General features: G+C 43.3%; 1 pseudogene; it reads right to left on the reverse strand.

Annotated features, from left to right (window-relative positions):
* Window positions 1-20,394: 20,394 nt before the first annotated feature.
* On the reverse strand, window positions 20,395-20,512 carry LOC126100694 (5S ribosomal RNA; annotated as a pseudogene).
* Between the last annotated feature and the right edge of the window lie 343 nt (window positions 20,513-20,855).

A 20,855-nucleotide genomic window follows, 5' to 3' on the forward strand; every position in this document is an offset into this window, starting at 1 on the left:
AAAGGTATGATGACGAGCGTTAACCTGCTGGAAAACACCATGGAATGCTTTTCATGAATGGCTGCACAACAGATCGAATCGCCAGACTGACGTACAAATTTGCAATCAGGGTGCGTACGATAACCATGAGGTGCTCCTGTTGTCATAGAGAATCGCACCCCAGACAACATCTCTAAGCGTAGGACCAGTGTGTGCAGGCACACCAGCACACAAGGATTGGAAAGGAGAGGGGACACAATAGAATTGTTGGAATCGAGTTTACGGACGGGGTAGTTTGTTCAGAGGTGTCCAGTGTCATAGAGGAGAGAGAATTCGATGAGTTGGTGAAGTATCGTTGTGGGGGAAGGTAAACGGATGCGGAAAGCGAGGTGGAGAGCATGGCGTTTGGGGATCTGGAGGGATTTACATAACTTAGGAGGGGCGAATACCCATGCAACATTTGCATAGCAAAGGATGGAGCGGATCAGGGAGTGGAACGGTGTGGTTACCATGCTCGGCCAGTTAGTAGTTATGGTAGTTTCAGGCTGTTGCGGGCTTTCTGTTGGATGGTTAATAGGTGAAGTTTCCACGTTAGTTGCCGGTCGAAGGTTAGTCCAAGGTATTTTAATGTGTTAGTTAGCTGGACGGGACGGTCAAAAAGGTGATGTAGAATTCATGGAGATGGAATCATTGGGTGTTGCGCCCTATAATTATTGGTTGGTTGTTGGAGGGGTTAATCTCAAGATGCCACTGGTTACACTAGGAAGTAAACTGATTGAGACGGATTTGTAGGGATCGTTGGGATTTCTGGAGAGTGGGTCAGAGGGCGAGGAAGGCTGTGTCATCAGCCGTTAAGCTGGTGAGGCTCCCACTCCTATGCCCAGAGAACGGGATCTCACTTGCTGGATTACATCAGAATGACAACATGGAAATGGTGCATACTGAGGTGGTGCCGTCTATGTCCATAGATTTTGTTTGCGCTCTCTATCCATCGTTGCTTGCAGCGCCATCACTCGCATCAGGCGGTAAACTTCAACAAGTCATCCTCTGCGTTCTTTCTTTATCAGCTGCACGCTTTAATGCATTACCAACCGCATAGCTGTTTCGACAAAATCCAAACAATTCGATGTGTGAGCAAGTATCCGCGTCTGGTCAAACAAAATCTTGTGTTTATTTAATAGGCTGTGCTCGGCCACCACTGAACTTTCCAAATACCTGTATTTAAGGAGAAGCTGATGCTCAATGCAATGTGCAAACTAAATTCTAATCACCCCATTGTCTTCCCTCTGATCACCAAGTTTGGTATGTTACAGTGCCTTCGCAAACAGATATTTACACTAGGAAGTAAACTGATTGAGGTGGATTTGGAGGGATCGTTGGGATTTCCGGAGAGTGGGACACCTATCCACACTCCATATTCTATAGTAAAGCAAGTTCAACCAATTCCTTCTTCCAGACAAAGAGATCCGCCCCGATATTTATCCGTCCTGCCAACTTTAACTTTTCCCCAACTACTCCATTCGACATCAGAGCTCCTCAATCCTTTTCGCTCTGCATCCATCCCCACCCCTTTCCTCTTGGAACTACTGCCCTACCACACAACACACTACTCTTCGCCCTCTATTCTTCACACCGACTGTATTCCCCACTATCCACCTGAACTCCTACCTCTAATTTCCATTGTTTTCCTATCTAACAGCCCGCTATCTTTCTGTCGACACCCCTCAATCCTATGGAACATACTCTCTCCTCCAGCAATACTTCTCACCGCAGGGCAGGTCCTTCAGATTTTAAGTGAAAATGTTTTTTTCACAAGAATTTCACGCTACTGCAATGTGTGTTTAAAATCTACATATTTTCATTTTTCTAACTGTCTGTCTTTGATTTTTAATTTAAAATAGAAAACAGCCTCAAATTTTGCTTCTATTTCACACCATAATTTTTTATTTAATTATTTATTTTTATTCGCTTGGCTGATTAGCGGAGACCTGTAGCCCAGGCAGCCCACCCTGCCGCCCTCCCATTCTCGCACGCCCATACAGAGCGAGGGGCATGAAATAACAATAAAGAAAAGGAAAAAAAAAACTCGACGCAAACATGGGCGACGCGTAACAAAATCTCTTTAATTTTCCTGGTTGGCCGGAAGACTGGTCTGATCCCTTACCTGTTTAGGACTCTGTTGTTAGTCGTTGCCCTGTAGAATGTACCCTGCCGCGTCACTACAACCATGTTATACCTTCCATACACCTGCATGCCTTATCCATCCTCACCCGACGGTATTTCAACCAACTGCGACTCCCCAATGATGCAAATCCGTGCCAAAATGTAACTCTCTTTCCGATCCTAGCCACGACACTCCACCTCACATGATCCTTGCGTTTTGTCCTTCCCCTTTCCTCCATCCTGCTGACTTTTAATTGTTACTGGCGGTTCCACGGCGCACAAGTCATACTCATCTTTCCATTATCAAAATGACCCTTATCATTTTCAAGCTACACCAGCATCACGATTACATCATGGCATCATTCACATTGTCATCAGTGATTCTCGTATTTTAACTGTAATACAAAATTACCAAACACGTTTTAAAAATCAGTTTTCCCCCTATATGTGTTTACTTTAAACGTTTATTTACTATCATTTGTTTTTGTGTCCACCAATGTGTTTTTAACAAAAATATTGAGTTATTCTGATTTTTTGTAAATTTTAACCATGTATGAAGTACATGTAACCTCTGGTTGAAGAGCGATTGTTATCCGCGGCCACACCACCCAGTTTGTGGGGAATCCAAACAACAATAAAGGAAAACGTTCACGTCATCGAAAACTTGCGATTTTATCCGAATTTGACGCGGCAATTTAATCTATAATTTAATTTTATCCGTATTTTGCAGCTTCAAACATGACTGCATGCAATACACTGGAGGAATGAACTAAAAAACGCCTTCAGTCACAACTTTTCGTGTTTTATTAAATACACTATGCATTTCCGACCCTGTGGGTCCATCATCAGGTGTAAGTGGTCTTAATAAATGTTTTATTTACTCTCTTGAATGAGGTGAAATGAAATTCCTGTCACAAAAAGGTTTTCAGAAAAACAAATGTAACAGTGGCATTCTCAACTAATAATAAGTTAGGAAACTTACTCGTCCATAACGTAAAATCAAATACGCAAACATACAACAGCGGAGTGTACAAAGTATTACGCTACAGTTGTCCCACCTACTATGCAGGGAAAACAGGCAGAAACTTCAAAACCCGTTTTCGAGAACACATAAAAGCTTTCAGGTCAAATCATTTCGAAAAAACTGTCATTGCACGAGATATGTTGGAAACTAAACACGTCATCAATAGTCTAGAAAACAATTTGGTAGTACTACATAACGAAGCCAATGTTAAGACTCTAAATATATTAGAACAATTGGAGATATACCTCCACAAAATCTAAAAACCAGAATCTATGTTAAATGAACAAACAGATTTCGTAAGCCACAGTTATGTCAGTAATTTTTAAGACCTATTCTAAGGTTATTTCCTGCATATGTCAATTGTTTAATAGTTGCATCTTTACCACTATGAAAAAACTCATCTTTCACAACACCATGTACAAAAACATCTATGAAGTGTTTACAAACATGTGTGTGCAAATGTGCCTCTTGAATGAAGTGACATGTACGAAAACGACGGAAAGAGAATATTTGCTGGTGCTAAAACGTTAAAAACGCTTTCCTTGAATTATGTGATAAGTTTACACTGTTCATTTTTTTCACTATTTTGCACATATTTTCCGAGTTCGACTTACGAAATACATAACCAAACATTAAACCTTTTCGTGACAGGAATATGCATTTCATCTCATTCAAAACAAGAAATAAAACATGTATGAAGACAAATTATACCTGGTGATGGACCCACAGGGTCCGAAATGCATCGTGTATTTAATAAAACACGAAAAGTTGTGACCGAAGGCGTTTTTTAATTCATTACCCCAGTAAATCTATAACTTCTTATCTGCCGTGTAATCTCGCTCGGTCAGTTTTGAAAAAATTGCTTGGAATTCACAAAGATGTAACTTGAAATTTGACGATTTTTTTAAAAATATGTTGATAAACGTTTGTTAAACAACAGCATAGGCGCTTGGATCCCAAACCCTTATGCTGTTCAACTAGTGGCTAATTCTCAATAACATTTCTGTACACCAACATCAAAAACTAATTTGAAGAAGAAAATCCTTGACGGGAGCCAAGAGAAATAACATTCACTGCGCAAAACATCCCGTGAACACAACGAGGGCATCTGAAATGCAACTGCGAACTAAGGTAAGGGTTTTCTTTTTTTGTGGCAGATTGAATCATTTACGGATTTACACGCTACTATCAACATAAAAAGAAGACCCAAATTCGCCGAGGCCAGCAATTTGAAGGCTCGGTAAGTGCTCCGCAGTTAGCTGTGGAGAATGCGTCTGCAGCAGGCGGGCCGATTATTACGAAGCATTCCTCCAAGGTACGGAGACGGACCGTGAACTCGAGTTCCCAGGTGCCACCAACGACCGCGAAAATAGCGTCATTACCTTGGCTGCGCAAGGCTGTCACGAGCGAAAACCAGCCACTTCTCTTCCCTCAGCAGTGATTTCTCATTGCCACCTCCGCCTTCATCGGAGCCCGTATGTGTTCCTACGATTTATGGTCCACGACAAGTGTGACACTTATTTTGAAAACACTCAATGTATAACAGACTTAGATTGCCATCCAAAGCGCACGGTTCCCGTAGGTATAATGTCATGGTCAGCCAAATGAAAACAAGACACATGGGAAAAAAGTAACTCAACTGTTTTTTATTTCACAACTAATCGCTGTAACTCCCAATTGATTTATCCCAATGCGAGTAAGACGGTAAACGCCTTCATGGAAAAAAGTTTCCAGTTGCCCACTCAACCATGTTTGTACTCAGGCGTGCACCTGTTGGTCCAAATCAAATCAACGGCTACGAATGTATTTTTTCAGGGCTTCAAACATGTGTAAATGGCATGGTGTGAGATCGGGGCCGTCTGGAGGTTTCGTAAGGGGTTCCAAGCGAAACTACTGCAGCGCAACACGCGGGCGGGCGTTATCCTGCAACAGAATGATTCCGTCCGTCAACATTCCGCATCTCGACTTGCTAGCGCGCTTCAAGTTTTGCAAAGTGTCCGCCCATCGCTGTGCGTTGATTGGTGCGTCGTGTGCCAGGAAGTCAACGAGCTGAGGGCCCTAGCTGTCAAAGGTCATCACTGCTTTCCCGGAGTTGGGGTGCCTGTTGTTTCAACTATGCTACAGAAATTTCGCTGGTAAGCCCTTAAAAATTCTGCTTACGGTCGAAATCTCTCCCCACGGAATTCTCATAATTCTGGAGCCCCGAAGAAAGACATTTATGGTCGTCGATCTGCTTCGAACAAAAGAGTGCACACGTATGTACAATCATGGTTCTGTGAGCAACCTGCAAAAATTATTCCATGATGGCACTGACCGTCTTGTATCACACTGCAATAAACATATTAACAGTTATGGCGAGTGATTTTTAAATAGTAAACAGTATACTTACTTGTTTCCATCTGTCTCTTTCTTATTTTACTGACGCTCATATTCAAATTCTAATAACGGCATATTTTCTTCCACGCTTAAACATGTTATGACAGAAATAATACCCACAGTTTCTTCAGCATTTATCCCATCGTGCTAGTGTCGGCTACGACCCTCCAAACCATGGTAAATTTTACTTTCTATTTTTGGTCCTCTGACTAGTCTGACATTGCAATTTTCAGAGCCTATAAGGAAGCAAAGTCGTAACAACCTGCTAAGTGATGTGGCTTAGGTGGTTACGTCGCTGGACTCATATTCTCTTGAATAGAGTTAAAATACACTGATATCGTTAAAATTGCAACCCTATGAGGAAGACTCACGTAAACGTCAAATTAGCATGAAGTGGAGCATATGTAAACGACTAGCTTTTCAGCGCACACCATAAACTATACAAGTCTAAGGCTGTCTAGGAGTAAGGAAATATTATGCAGCGAGTTCATTTAGAAATAGTATTTGAATGATGTATACGACTCAGAAGAAATAATTTAAGGCCAATGCCGGGATTGATCCTTTGGAAAGCACACAGTCGGTTTCCTTCCTTGTCCTTTTCACATTCTAGCTTGCGTCCCATTTTCTTTTACATCGTCGTCAACGAAATGTGGCAGTCTTAAACTTCCTTCTTTTTCAGCTTCATCGTCAATGTCGATGTCAACATCGTCATGTCCTACATCACCTACAGTCGACTACTTCTTTAAGAATCATTTCTATCCATGTCCCACTCTACTTGGCGATAGATTAATAGGGCCATTCGTGCTACCACAAAGGTTACCTGGAGCGCATTGTTTTGACTTTCTCATTAATGTATTGCCTAACTTGCTAGAGGCTGTGCCATGCAACAACGAATACAAATGTGGTTCATGTATGATGGCGCATCGCGCCTGTTTTACTCATTTTGTGGGCAGTCACATACCAGGTTCTTTTACTTAGCTGTGGCGTAATCTACGACGAAGTCTCAAATGTTCGCTTATTGTCTCTCATATGTACGATAGTAGCTTTATCTATAATTATGCGCTAAGCAACTTACTTTTGATTATGTTAACTACATATCTGTCCTTCCAACTTCGACACTATTTCTTTCACTGTCGTCTCTGCATTCTGCTACCTCCATCAAATTTACATAACTACATATTCAGTCACAATTTAGCGTCTTAACTCAGATTCAAGTATAATTAAAATTATTCTGTATACCTGTCTCCTTTAATACCAATTTTATGTGAGTGTACTATTATAGAAACTAATTCTATACAACGCACTAAGGAACAAATCCATCACTGTGATCGTTTACTTGTACTTTTCAGTTACGTCCAGTTCTTCAGTTCTGTAGTTTTTATTGTACTTCTTTATAATGTTGTCACTAGTATTTTACAGACACGTTTTTAATATTCTGTTTAAATGTCGGTACACAAAACATAGTACTTTTTCCTTTTTGAGAATTATATATGATAAACATCCTTCAAATAGTCATAATTTTCATATTGGCAAATGCAGTTACTTTCAGAGCATTTTCGATGGCTGTAGGCGATTTTTACTCCTAAACGTTGGCTTATGGCTCGAATGTTCGTGGAATTAAACAAGATTTATTTCTGTAAATTGTTGTTTCTAAATATCTCTATAAAAAAGAGTCTGAGGCCGTAAATCATGTAAAGGCAGAGGACATTCAATTTCAGTGCTTTGCTAAATTATTTTCACCGATTTTTTCCTCACGATCCTGCTGGATGGTATGTTCTGATTACCTTCGTCCGCCAGTCTTTAAAAAAATGTTAAAACATTCTGCTATACAGGGTCCCATTGATTTTATTTGGCTGACCTTCCTGTTCTTCCAGGGAAATATGTTTCGATAACTCTTACAGACGTAACACAACAGAAAGTCGTTCATTTTTGGGGATGCAAGTGATGTTAATGAAATGCTCTCCAACTCTCGATACCCCAAAATCGGTAATTTTGTTTTCTTATGTATCCGTTAAATGAAAAAGGACGCCATCACACATTACTACGCTCTACAGGAAGTTGTCTCTTGCTAGTTGTAAAAATGAAATGATATAATGTAGGCGCTGTTTAGTATGTTTGGGATACTGACTCTTAAATTGTGTGATTCTGGTATGCCAACATTTTCAGTTTCACATTTAGGTATATCTGAAATCGCTTTTTGGCGGTGACGAACATGGAACCTCAAGAGGACACTTCAACGGTTGCATCGATCCACAGACCAAGCTTAGAACCTCTTGCAGGAAGAACGCTGATTGATCCATCTTGTCGCTAGGAAATACCCAGTAATCTCTTCTGCGTTTCAGTAACTGATCTCCCGCAGAAAGAGAAAAACTCATTGAGCTTTCCTTGATGCTTGACAGCATGCAAAGCTCTTTTAATATCCAAAGGATGCTGTTAAACTATAAAAGAGAAAATAAGTTATCTTAAAAACAATAAGTTACGACGTTATTTTGAATCCCGTCAGTCATTCGGTGGCTAATGTGTTTCGCAAAAAAGGAAAATGACTTGTCTTTTCTTTGTTGAAAATGGGCTTTCCACTTGGATATCATCCATTGCATTTCACAAACATTAAATCAGTACAGTAACAGATCCGCAGGAAATCCCCGATACTGAGTACGTAATTATTATCGTGTTAATAACGTTAATTATTAACGTTATTTCAAATAAAGTGTTTGCGGAAAGAACAAGGACTACCTTTAGCCATGAAAAGTGACTTTTTCGAGTATCGGTTTGTAACAGCGTAAATAATTACATGGCGCTACCAGAGTCTGCGCTATTTCCTGATCTCGTACATATTCAGCCTCTCGAAATAGTAGGCGGAGGCTATTTTGTGAAACAGCTTGTAAAATGTTAGCACAGGATAGGTAGTTGCTGCACCCACCACGGCATTTCTTCGCTACCTGTAAAGCGTGCCGTATGTAGTGGTACCACCCCCACCTCCTTTTCCTGCATACTTTCTCCCGCTTTCCCGCAGGGATCTTCCCGACCTCTTAACCTCACCACTGGCAGCTTCTGCAGGTGTTCAGCGCGATACGCACGAGCTCGAGCCTTTCCCTTCTATTGACTTCGAGTTGCGGACGTCATCCTCTCACACAGTGCATGTCACCATTCGCGGTCTGCAGTCCTTGTGACAAGACTAAAGTTCTTATGGGTCAATGCAATTTGTTCAACGTTTATTTAGTGAGGTGGTTGCAGTCTAGAAGTTTGATCGAATGTTTGCCAAATACTCAGCGACACCTACAATGACACCTTAATTGGTCCTAAACATGTGGTTTCTTTTTATTTTTTTTTTTTTTGTGGGGGGGGGGGGGGAAGGAGACCAGGCAGCGAGGTCATCGGTCTCATCGGATTAGGGAAGGACGGGGAAGGAAGTCGGCCGTGCCCTTTGAAAGGAACCATCCCGGCATTTGCCTGGAGTGATTTAGGGAAATCACGGAAAACCTAAATCAGGTTGACCGGACGCGGGATTGAACCGTCTTCCTCCCGAATGCGAGTCCAGTGTCTAACCACTGCGCCACCTCGCTCGGTTGGTCCTAAACATCCTAGACAATAACTTTTTAGATGTGGTAGCAGGTAGAGAGCACTGAGACCGGAATGAGATGAATAAGATGCAAGTTCACACTATTCATATGTCAAAATACGACAGATTTACTGGCGGAAAAAAAGCTTTGTGGACAGAAGCTGTGACCTTACGTGTTCCTCACCAACTTGATGAGGAAGACGTGATGAGTGTTTACCGGATATTATTTTACTCCTTTCTAATTAATCGATAAAGATAACCCTTCTTGTGTCCCAGAAAACTCTGGTCGTAACCGATCTTCAGAGACGGCAAAGCAGTTTTTATCTATTGACAAAGAAGACAGTAGTACGGCTGCGAGATCGTTGTAAATGAGACACAAGTTCTAATGTGATCAGTATGCGTAAAGAAGCCGCCCATTTCATTTTCAAAGGATTTAATCCGACATTTGCGTGCGCTGCATTAGGGAAACGGTGGCTGGCATAAGTGTTGGTAACAGGACAACTACATTTCTGGGCATTCAAATTGCAACGCCAGGAAGAACAGCAAATAATGAATTCTTACCTAATACGCATACACACTACAGTAAGTAGAATACATGGTTAAATCGATTGAGTCTGTACGTTGTTTGTGGATCTACAGAGTGAGAAATTTAATACACAAACCTGCCATCTCCGGCAGCAACAACATCCGTAACCTGACAGGGCGTTGAGTCGAACTAAACTTGAGTGACAGATATGGGTTTGTCGATCCATGTTGCTTAGGCTCTGTACAAGAATTAATCTGTCGCAGTGCCAGGCGAGGAATGGACGAGAGACATGGAGGACTTGTATCGCGGTAGGGAAGGGAAATATTAGCACGAACGGAAGTTTCAAGCAGTAACCTCCTGGATTCCCGATCAGTATGTTAGCCGGTGCGCCACTTCGCGCGACATGATAATAGTGGTGATTCGGTACGATGATAATCGTGATGGTGGTGGTGGTGACGGTGGTGGTAGATTTATTGATGGTAGTGATTTTCTGTTAGCGATTTGAGTCGAGTCCATACGCGAAAGCGGGTGATTACTGCCTGGCGAGTGTGTGTGCTTATTACACACTGAAAACATTACGTGAATGAATGTCACCTTGGTTTCCAACGTTCACCTCACCTAGCCGATTGCTCAACATGAAATACACTCCTGAAAATTGAAATAAGAACACCGTGAATTCATTGTCCCAGGAAGGGGAAACTTTATTGACACATTCCTGGGGACAGATACATCACATGATCACACTGACAGAACCACAGGCACATAGACACAGGCAACAGAGCATGCACAATGTCGGCACTAGTACAGTGTATATCCACCTTTCGCAGCAATGCAGGCTGCTATTCTCCCATGGAGACGATCGTAGAGATGCTGGATGTAGTCCTGTGGAACGGCTTGCCATGCCATTTCCACCTGGCGCCTCAGTTGGACCAGCGTTCGTGCTGGACGTGCAGACCGCGTGAGACGACGCTTCATCCAGTCCCAGACATGCTCAATGGGGGACAGATCCGGAGATCTTGCTGGCCAGGGTAGTTGACTTACACCTTCTAGAGCACGTTGGGTGGCACGGGATACATGCGGACGTGCATTGTCCTGTTGGAACAGCAAGTTCCCTTGCCGGTCTAGGAATGGTAGAACAATGGGTTCGATGACGGTTTGGATGTACCGTGCACTATTCAGTGTCCCCTCGAGCTCCCCACACCATGATGCCTGGTGTTGGCCCTGTGTGCCTCGGTCGTATGCAGTCCTGATTGTGGCGCTCACCTGCACGGCGCCAAACACGCATACGACCATCATTGGCACCAAGGCAGACTCTCATCGCTGAAGACGACACGTCTCCATTCGTCCCTCCATTCAGCCTGTCGCGACACCACTGGAGGCGGGCTGCACGATGTTGGGGCGTGAGCGGAAGACGGCCTAACGGTGTGCGGGACCGTAGCCCAGCTTCATGGAGACGGTTGCGAATGGTCCTCGCCGATACCCCAGGAGCAACAGTGTCCCTAATTTGCTGGCAAGTGGCGGTGCGGTCCCCTACGGCACTGCGTAGGATCCTACGGTCTTGGCGTGCATCCGTGCGTCGCTGCGGTCGGGTCCCAGGTCGACGGGCACGTGCACCTTCCGCCGACCACTGGCGACAACATCGATGTACTGTGGAGACCTCACGCCCCACGTGTTGAGCAATTCGGCGGTACGTCCACTCGGCCTCCCGCATGCCCACTATACGCCCTCGCTCAAAGTCCGTCAACTGCACATAAGGTTCACGTCCACGCTGTCGCGGCATGCTACCAGTGTTAAAGACTGCGATGGAGCTCCGTATGCCACGGCAAACTAGCTGACACTGACGGCGGCGGTGCACAAATGCTGCGCAGCTAGCGCTATTCGACAGCCAACACCGCGGTTCCTGGTGTGTCCGCTGTGCCGTGCGTGTGATCATTGCTTGTACAGCCCTCTCGCAGTGTCCGGGGCAAGAATGGTGGGTCTGACACACCGGTGTCAATGTGTTCTTTTTTACATTTCCAGGAGTGTAGTTATGTTTCATCAAGGATCATACTCCGAAAATGTGAACTGCACTACACCGTACCACTCCGTTAAGTAATTTCATTTCTAATTATTTTTAATTACGTGCAGCCGTTGTTAGGGATAATTTTGAGTACCTATAACTTTTACGTCAACGTTGTCGGTGCGTGTTCTAGACAGGAGTCTGGATCTCGCATCATTCGTAGTTAGTGAACCTACCTTAGTTCTCGTAAACCGCTTTAGACGAGTACCAGGGCGGATACTTCTAATAGAACTGAGTCGATTTTCTTCCCCACCCTTGTCTAACCGAGGCGGTGCTGTGCCTCTAATGACCTCGTCGTCGACTTGGCGTCATAACCGCCATACAATAAGTTTTAATCTGACAGGAAGTGTTTGAACAGTGCATACTTCGCCGTATCGTGACAAAATCATTCAACAAGCAAACTATCGCCTAGTCTGTGGCTAAGCCGTTCCTCCGCAATATCCTCCACTCGTGAATGCAGGAGAGCTACTGTGAGGTTTCGAAAGTAGGTGAGAGTTCTTGGGAGAATTGACGCAAGGAAGACGGGTCGTGAATTGTGCCTTGTTACCTCTGTTCGAGCACTGCCTACGAAAGGGAAAGTACCGGTTTCGAGTCCCGGACTGCCGCGCTGTTTTAATCGACCGGTAAGTTTCAAAATACTTCGCAGCACACTGAAAGATACATATCGTAGTAAATTATGTTTGACAGGTAATTTGTGGCAATTATGGGAACATTCAGAAACTATTCATATGGCTACTTTTTCAGTCAAAATAATTATCAATTTTTCGAAACAGAATATTTAAAATCTGTCAACACATAGTAGTGTAATAGGTTTTCCAGGACACGGTTGTGTAGGAGGTACAAAGTACTCTCCCGACATAAAAACGAGCGCCACTGTAGACTGGTATGAGTTAGCTGTACTGCTCTGGTCCAGGAAGAATCAGTAATTCTTTAAAAAGAGTCCGGCTAGTTTAATATATTCGTTTCTGGGCAGCGAACAACTGGGAAATGTTATTTGAAATAACCTGCTGTTGTAGTACGACTCGACGCTGAATGTAATCTGTAGAGCAAAGTATTTCAATAAGATTTTACATTGCGCAAGGGCACTTTGCTTTTAAGACTGTAAGGCATCTGGTCAGACTCCTAGCCAAAGCTGCTTGGAACTTATACTAGATTCTTACTGGAATGCACAGATGGCTTAAGTCGCCACCGTCTTCCCAGACGAAGTGCATAGCTGGTAAGGGGGTAACTAGAAACTCAACGAACAGTACTGACAGTCTTCGAAATGGATGATTAGACACAAAATCAGTCACATTCATGTGGCTCAAAACTCCTCTGCCAATTCTGGAATCAGGAATACAGATAGTTAACAATGAAAACAACAACATTCCAGCAGTAAACCCTCATCAAATGTTTAAATTCATAGGATGTGTAACGAAAGCAATAGAGCTTTTACATAATAGCGTTTCTACAGAAATTGTTATAACTGAAGGAAAAATATAATGCAAAGGAAACTTTCAAGATTATTTTTAGCGTGTTTTTGAAATAAGACAAATATCAGAAAACTACGTGTTATTGTTCTATCTGACATGAAAGAAGACCAACAAGATACAAAAAAGATTTTTAAAGATCATAGACCTTCTCTCAGTAAAGTACAAGGTAATTACTAAAATTATCAGGAATCACATAGAAAAAGGTTTACTTTAGCCCGGCAAGGGAAGAAAACCCGACTTCTGAAGTCGTGAACGGAATTATAGAACGCTTTTTCTGTGAGTCTAAGATTCTGAGACAAATGTTGACTCTGTTTCACGAAATTTATATACAAGACCCGGAATTATGTTTTGCACACTAAATGGAGAATAATGCTGCCATTGAATAACGATCAAAAGATATGAACAGCTGTATCGTACGCTTGCATGAAGGTAATTTCAATATAATGCTACAAAATGGAAAAGAAGAAGTTTCTCGCTGTAATCTGTGGACTAGCAGCTCCTCAGTTACGTAACCTGCAAGGAGACACGCGTGACGTGGAGTCAACATTGTCGTACTCAAAACACCTGTCAGCGTTGCACAACGAGATAACGCGGTACGGACCGACAGTAAAAAGTTCTTTAGAGTTTTCGCAACGCCGCTCATCGTCCGCATTGCATAGCACAGCGAAACAGCGTACGAAGGCAAAGCAGATTCTCAGACGCTAAATAACTTTTACACATAAATCATCCATGGAAGGAAAACTATGATTTAACTTCACGCTGGCAACAATGTCATGGAGGCAGAGCTAAAAACTGTACAGGACATCGACACGGATTGTTATCAGTCACGTCATTTATAAGGAACCAACACGGCATTCGCTTTGATCAGTTTACGAAAACCTTGGAAAAACTTGAAATCATGATGACTGATCGGAGTTTTCAATACGGCTCCTTCAGCATGGAATTCCAATGTGCTAGCCCCTGTGCCACTTCGATCCGTCCATTTAAACCAGTGGTCTACGATTAAGCAATTTTTAAACATTAAAGGACAATTTTACATCAATCAATGGGACTACGTACATGTTTTCGGCAGTATGACAATTACAATTTGTTGCTTTACCGCCAGAGTTGTCCAACTGAGTGTAGAGAAAATATGTAACGGTTTTGTTCAGTTTGTTAACAGTCGCTAGATGCTCGTTACCTTCGTGGAGTAAACAGAAAAACCCAATGATTTTTCTTGTCGTGGAATTAAATACATACAAAGTTAAGAGACAAGAAGAAATTCCGAAATGTTCATCACAATGACACAAAAAATTCATCAAGTGATACTTAATGGAGAAGGCACTAGAATTATTCTCGGCCATAATGGCTATGTTTGTGAACCGTGACTGTCTGGGATAATTATTTATTTCCAATTTCTGCTACCAGTCACTTTTTTATTTTATGTTTAATGTAACATAATACAACGCGTTTCTAACATGTTCTGTTCATCTTCAGACGTTTATACATACATACATACAGAGAAATGTCACTTAAAAATAAAAAGTCTTAAATAGATTAATCTAGAACTCTTTGTCCATTGTTTATTACTGTAGCGGCTGGTGTGCCGCTGCTTCACTTGATGAAATAGTAAGTGATCAACTGTCACATAAAAGCCGTTCACACTATTTTCGTAACACACAACTGATGCAAATCTATCTGCATCCTATACAGGCTGTGATATACATAGTCAACCACAAGGAAGAACACCAGCAGAAGACATCACTGATTTCGATTTCTAGCCATCCACTGTCCCCCTCCTCCCAACAAATGCCACACCAGCCTCTACAGTAACAAACAATGGACAAAGGGTTCTAGATTAATTTAGTTTAAGACTTTTTATTTTTAAGTAACATTTCTCTGTATGTGTGTATGTATGCATGTATGTATAAACGTCCGAAGATGAACAGAACATGTTCGAAACGCGTTGTATTGTGTTAGATTAAACATAAAATAAAAAAGTGACTGGTGGCAGAAATTAGAAATAATTAATTAAGGCACTAGAATGTTGCATACTATAACAATTCAATCAATTCCATTGAAATGTATCATGTGTAAAGAATTGAACCATTTTTTCCGTATTATCGAAAAATATACACGACTCTGGTTAATAGCTTTAATTAGTCACCGATAGTTTTACATGGATTTAGTACTCCAAATGGTAGTGGCATGTGCTTGACCCACATAAAAATAGCTAGTGTATTGACGGTCTGCAAGAATGATTAATTTTTTTAGGTTTAGAAAAGTCGTTCAGGACAGAGAGGCACACAAAATTGTTATATGTTTCATGTGCAATACCTTTTCAGTGATTTGACAACGGACGAAATGAACGCTTTTCAGTGGATTGCCATTATCCGCCACTGGAAATGCTAGGGTGTGGATTTCATGTCACTGAATACCCGAAGCCTGAAACGAATGTATCATAAGAATAGTCTGTTAGTCTTCCAAAACAGAAGGAGTAGTAAGTTCCCAGCCATACGTTAACTGGCTGGGTCATTATACCACACACTGATGCTGGAAGACATCTATGTGTAATGGGTGAAGTCTTGAATGGAAAATACCGACAGAGGTGAGGCAATGACCTCAATTGAGGACGAACTTGGTTCCAGTCCAGCAGAGTCAGCCTAATTTGCGTTCCCCACGTATTCCCTGAATGACTTCAGGCGATTCACGTACGTACTTACATACATCGATACTAACAATTTTATTATATGAGGGACGATGGCAAAGTTTCCGTTCGACGGCTGTACAGTCCAGAATTGGTAAGCCAATTGAGCAAAATCACCGTAAGCATAGAGGAAATCTGACCACCAAAGCACCTGGTTGAAAATACGCGTTTGGCAAAAGACCGTGTCCTGCTGTGTGAGGAAGTTCGTAACTGCCTGCTACATATCCTCGTCCGACAGGGAACTTCGACACTTCAAGGCTTTTTTTGAGGAGCAGAAGACGTGATAATTTCATGGGGAGAGATCAGGACCAGAAGACGGGTGCACGAATGTCTCCCACTTGAATTGGTGAAACTTCTACGTTACGACATTTGCGATATTGTCCTCCGGTAGCCAAGAAAAGAATAGCAGCAAGCGGGTCCTGTTTGTGCGCATTTGGTAATACAGTCGCTATAGTTCAGGCTTCTGCATTTACCGCACGCACATCGGAAATGAATGCCATCCTAGTCCCTTGCCTACATGTCCGTGCTTATACAGGGTGGTCCATTGATCCTGACCGGGCAAAATATCTCACGAAATAAGAGTCAAACGAAAAAACTACTAAGAATGGAACTCGTCTAGCTTGAAGTGGGAAACCAGATGGCGCTGTGGTTGGCCCGCTAGATGGCGCTGCCATAGGTCAAACGGATATCAACTGCGTTTTTAAAAATAGGAACCCCGATTTTTTATTACATATTCGTGTAGTATGCAAAGAAATATGAATGTTTTAGGTGGACCACTTTTTTCGCTTTGTGATAGATGGCTCTGTAATAGTCACAAACGTATAAGTACATGGTATCACGTAACATTCCGCCAGTGCGGACGGTATTTGCTTCGTGATTAAAATGGACCGTTTACCAATAGCGGAAAAGGTCGATATCGTGTTGATGTATGGCTATTGTGATCAAAATGCCCAACAGGCGTGTGCTATGTATGCTGCTCGGTATCCTGAACGAAATCATCCAAGTGTCCAGACCGTTCGCCGGATAGTTACGTTATTTAAGGAAACAGGAAGCGTCAGCCACATGTGAAACGTCAACCACGACCTGCAACAAATGATGATGCCCAAGTAGTTGTTTTAGCTGCTGTCGCGGCTACTCCGCACATCAGTAGCAGACAAATTGGGCGAGAATCGGGAATCTCAAAAACGTCGGTGTTGAGAATGCTACATCAACATCGATTGCACCCGTACTACATTTCTATGCACCAGGAATTGTATGGCGACGACTTTGAACGTCGTGTACAGTTCTACAAATGGGCACAAGAGAAATTACAGGACGATGACAGATTTTTTGCACGCGTTCTATTTAGCGACGAAGGGTCATTCACCAACAGTGGTAATGTAAACCGGCATAATATGCACTATTGCGCAACGGAAAATCCACGAAGGCTGCGACAAGTGAAACATCAGCGATCTTGGCGGGTTAATGTACGGTGCGGCATTATGGGAGGAAGGATAACTGGCCCCCATTTTATTGATTGCAATCTAAATGTTGCAATGTATGCTGATTTCCTACGTAAGGTTCTACCGATGTTACTTCAAAATGTTTCACTGCATGACAGAATGGCGATGTACTTCCAACATGATGGATGTCCGGCACATAGCTCGTGTGTGGTTGAGGCGGTATTGAATAGCATATTTCATGACAGGTGGATTAGTCGCCGCAAGTTCACCGGATCTGACGTCCCCGGATTTCTTTCTGTGGGGAAAGTTGAAGGATATTTGCTATGGTGATCCACCGACAACGCCTGACAACATGCGTCAGCGCATTGTCAGTGTATGTGCGAACATTACGAAAGGCGAACTACGCGCTGTTGAGAGGAATGTCGTTACTCGTATTGCCAAATGCATTGAGGTTGACGGACATCATTTTGAGCATTTATTGCATTAATGTGGTATTTACAGGTAATGACGCTGTAACAGCATGCGTTCACAGAAATGATAAGTTCACAAAGGTACATGTATCACATTGGAACAACCGAAATAAAATGTTCAAACGTACCTACGTTCTATGTTTTACTTTAAAAAACCTACCTGTTACCAACTGTTCGTCTAAAATTGTGAGCCATATGTTTGTGACTATTACAGCGCTATCTATCACAAAGCGAAAAAGTGGTCCAATTAAAACATTCATATTTCTTTACGTACTACAGGAATACGTATTAAAAATGGGGGTTCCTGTTTTAAAAACGCAGTTGATATCCGTTTGACCTATGGCAGTGCCATCTAGCGGGCCAACCATAGCGCCATCTGGTTTCCCCCTTCAAGCTAGACGAGTTTCGTTCTTTGTAGTTTTTTCGTTTGACGCTTATTTCGTGAGATACTTGGTCCGGTCACGATCAATGGACCATTCTGTATCGCCGCATCACATTCGCGCTACGTTGCATATGTGCTGGAGCAACGCCTTCAAACAGAAACTTTTTGATCTTACTCTTTACTCTTCATGATCTTATTGGAAGTGGTCTGACACCGCCTAAGAATAAAATCTTAGGACCGATGGGGGAGTGAACACAAAATCCTTGGAATTTTATCTGCCACTTATTCGCATGACCACAAAGATTGTACGAAAACGAAGTGAGTGGACAGCTTCGTATTTAGTGACTGCCGTGTAGTTTGTGTGTGGCTGTAGCGCTGGGCGTGATGCCGTACCTACAGCTGCGGCCTGCGCCTTATCTGGGGAAGCGGCTACCGGCGTCAGGCTTCGTGGTACCGTGTGGCGCCAGCAGGCCTGCTCGGCGCCAGCGATACGCCAGTACAGTAGCCTCCATTCAACGAGCAGCCGCGAGGCAGCAGAGAATACTGCCGCAGTACTGCTGCTGCTCTGTTAGTCTACCCGTCTTGCAAGTGTAACCCGCGTTATCTCGGGTACAAGCGGGACTCGAACAAAACTCGACAAACTAAAGGGATGGTTAGGAGGAGATTGGCTGGGGTGAGGTCGGTGAGGTGGGGGGGGGGGGTGAGAGGTTAAAGGGAGGCTACACTCTAATACTACTCACTATGTATCGATTAGTTACAATTAAAAAGGAGGTTTTCATGGCGGTCCAGTGTGGGCTGTAATTGTCGTACGGCAGCGAAGCTCATACGTTTATGCGGAACCGATTTATACCGGAAAACTAGTCCCCATTTTGGCCATCAGATGCAAATCTGGGTTGGGGATTGTTTCTGGGGGAGGAGACCAGACAGCGAGGTCATCGGTCTCATCGAATTAGGGAAGGAAGCGGAAGGAAGTCGGCCGTGCCCTTTCAAAGGAACCATCCCGGCATTTGCCTGGAGCAATTTAGGGAAATCACGGAAAACCTAAATCAGGATGGCCGGACGCGGGATTGAGCCGTCGTCCTCCCGAATGCGAGTCCAAGTGTGCTAGCCACTGCGCCACCTCACTCGGTGCAAATCTGGCAAAGTATACTGTTTGTATGAGCGTGTGACATACACGCTGTTATTTGACAATATGACCGAGTGACGTTCACGCTGTCGTTTGACAAGCCATCAGTGTGGTTATCGTGAAGAGAGACCGTGCACTGCTAGTGACACTGTTTTATGTGAATGGCAAGAATTACAGTGCTGAATTGATGCACTGAGAGAGTATCGCCAACTGAAAGGTCTGAGGAGAGGCGCGATGTCACTAAATGGTTTAAAGAAGATGATATAGAAATTCGAAAACACGAGTGGGCTTGGTGTGGCATCTGGAAGAGGAAGGCGCCCTATACCGGTTGAGCTGATTTATCTACATCTGCATCATACTCCACAAACCACCTAATGTTATGTGGGGGAGGGTACTTTCGGTACCACTATCTGACTCCTCCTACCCTGTTCACTCGCGAATAGTGTTTGATAAGAATGATTGTCGGTAAGCCTCTGAACTGGCTCTAACTTCTCGAATTTTCTCTCGTGGTCAATACGCGAGATGAATGTGGGGGGAAGTAATATGTTGTCCGACTCCTCCTGAAAAGTGCTGTCACGAAATTTCATTAATAAATCTCTCCGTAATGCATAACGCCTCTTTTGTAACGCCTGTCAGTGGAGTTTAGCATCTCCGTAACGCTCTCTCGCCAGCTAAACAATCCCGTGACGAAACGCGCCGCTCTTCGTTGGATTTTCACTATCTCCTCTATCAGTCCTACCTGCTAGCGATCCCACATAGATGAACAATACTAAAGAATCGGTCGAACAAGCTCCTTATAAGCCACTTCTTTCGTGGATGAGCGACGTTTCCTTAAGATTCTTCCGATGAATCTGAGTATGGTGTCTGCTTTTCCCACCATCTGTTTTATGTGGTCGTTCCACTTAAGGTCGCTCTATATAGTTAGCACTAGCACTCCGTCCTCAGGCCACGAGCGGCCTACCGGGACCATCCGACCGCCGTGTCATCTCAGTGGAGGATGCGGATAGGAGGGACGTGGGGTCAGCACACCGCTCTCCCGGTCGTAATGATGGTATTCTTGACCGAAGCCGCTACTATTCGGTCGAGTAGCTCCTCAATTGGCATCACGAGGCTGAGTGCACCCCGAAAAATGGCAACAGCCCATGGTGGCCTAGATGGTCACCCATCCAAGTGCCGACCACGCCCGACAGCGCTTAACTTCGGTGATCTCACGGGAACCGGTGTATCCACTGCGGCAAGGCCTTTGCGCTCTATATAGTTACGATGAGATATTTTACGGCAAACGCTGTCACCAGCTGTTTGTCATCGGTAATGCAGCTGTACAGTATTGGATTTCTTTTCCTATGTAAGCGCAGTATGTTACATTTATTTAGGTTCAGGATCAACTGCCATGGTCTGCACCGTTCATCAGTTCTCTGCAGGTCGTTTTGCAAATTCTTAGTATCTTCTGGCCTTGTCACTTAGGTATAGACAACTGCATCATCTGCGAATAGCCTTAAAGAGTATTCGACGCTTTCTACTAGATCATTTGTATAAATTGTAAACATCAGCGGTCCTATCACACTTCCCTGTTATACTCCAGATGTTACAT

This window comes from Schistocerca cancellata, chromosome 1 (genome assembly GCF_023864275.1).
Source record: "Schistocerca cancellata isolate TAMUIC-IGC-003103 chromosome 1, iqSchCanc2.1, whole genome shotgun sequence".
Classification (NCBI taxonomy): Eukaryota; Metazoa; Arthropoda; class Insecta; order Orthoptera; family Acrididae; genus Schistocerca; species Schistocerca cancellata.